Source organism: Propithecus coquereli, unplaced genomic scaffold (assembly GCF_000956105.1).
Source record: "Propithecus coquereli isolate 6110/MARCELLA unplaced genomic scaffold, Pcoq_1.0 Scaffold122, whole genome shotgun sequence".
NCBI lineage: Eukaryota > Metazoa > Chordata > Mammalia > Primates > Indriidae > Propithecus > Propithecus coquereli.
In genome coordinates, this window is record NW_012136303.1 from 4,359,783 (window position 1) to 4,360,632 (window position 850).

The following is an 850-nucleotide window of genomic DNA, read 5'->3' on the forward strand; positions in this document are numbered from 1 at the left end:
GGTATACATATACCACATTTTATTAATCCACTCATCAATTTAAATCTTTATTAGGGAGAAATTCACACATATTCAAAAATGAAGAAAATAATATGAATTGTTAGGTACTCATCATTTAGCTTCAAAAATTATTAACTCATAGCCAATCTTGTATCAATTTTTCCTCTATCTACTCCCCTAGATTCTGAAGCAAATTCCAAATTTCATCTTTTCTCTGTAAATATTTTCATATTAATCTCTAAAAGAGTACTCATAGTCACTGGCTGAAATAGCTCAGTTGGGAGAGCGTTAGACTGAAGAAAGTACTCATAAAAAACATACATAGAATAATACAGAGTGAATTTATCAGGCAAATTTACCTGCGGATTATTACAAAATGTACACAACGTACAAAAACACAACTATCTGAAGGCACTGGATAGTGACCAAAAGCAAGCAGAAAACAGAAGAGCATTTATCCATGAAAAACAGCAACTGCAAAGGGTAAGAACTGTGAGTTAATAGCTTTTTTTGCCGAAACGTGGCAGCCCCAGCAGGACAAAACTGTAGTCTCACTGAATAGAGATAACAGAAGATAGAAATCAAGGCCAGTAAGGCAGCTGAAAAATTTAGAGGGAAAATCGTGGAAGTGAGAGAGCAAAAGAAAAGGTGCTACCCAAAATCTGAGCAAAAACTCTGCTCATCAGCACATCAAATCCCTGCTTGACTGCTAAAGTATGCATGTTTAGGGGAAACTGAAGGGGCCCAGCAAAAAAGCAGGCAGAGAAACTGGTGTCCATCCATAAAAGACATAACTGTATTTGGTAAGACGCATGAGTTTGCTGCTTTTTTGATTAAGTGCATTCCACAA

General features: G+C 36.1%; 1 protein-coding gene across 1 annotated transcript in view; it reads right to left on the bottom strand.

The window, feature by feature from the left end:
* The window catches only part of TPX2 (TPX2, microtubule-associated), a 55,960-nt gene that overhangs the window by 41,014 nt on the left and 14,096 nt on the right, over window positions 1–850 (bottom strand). The gene's annotated exons all lie outside the window — the stretch shown is intronic.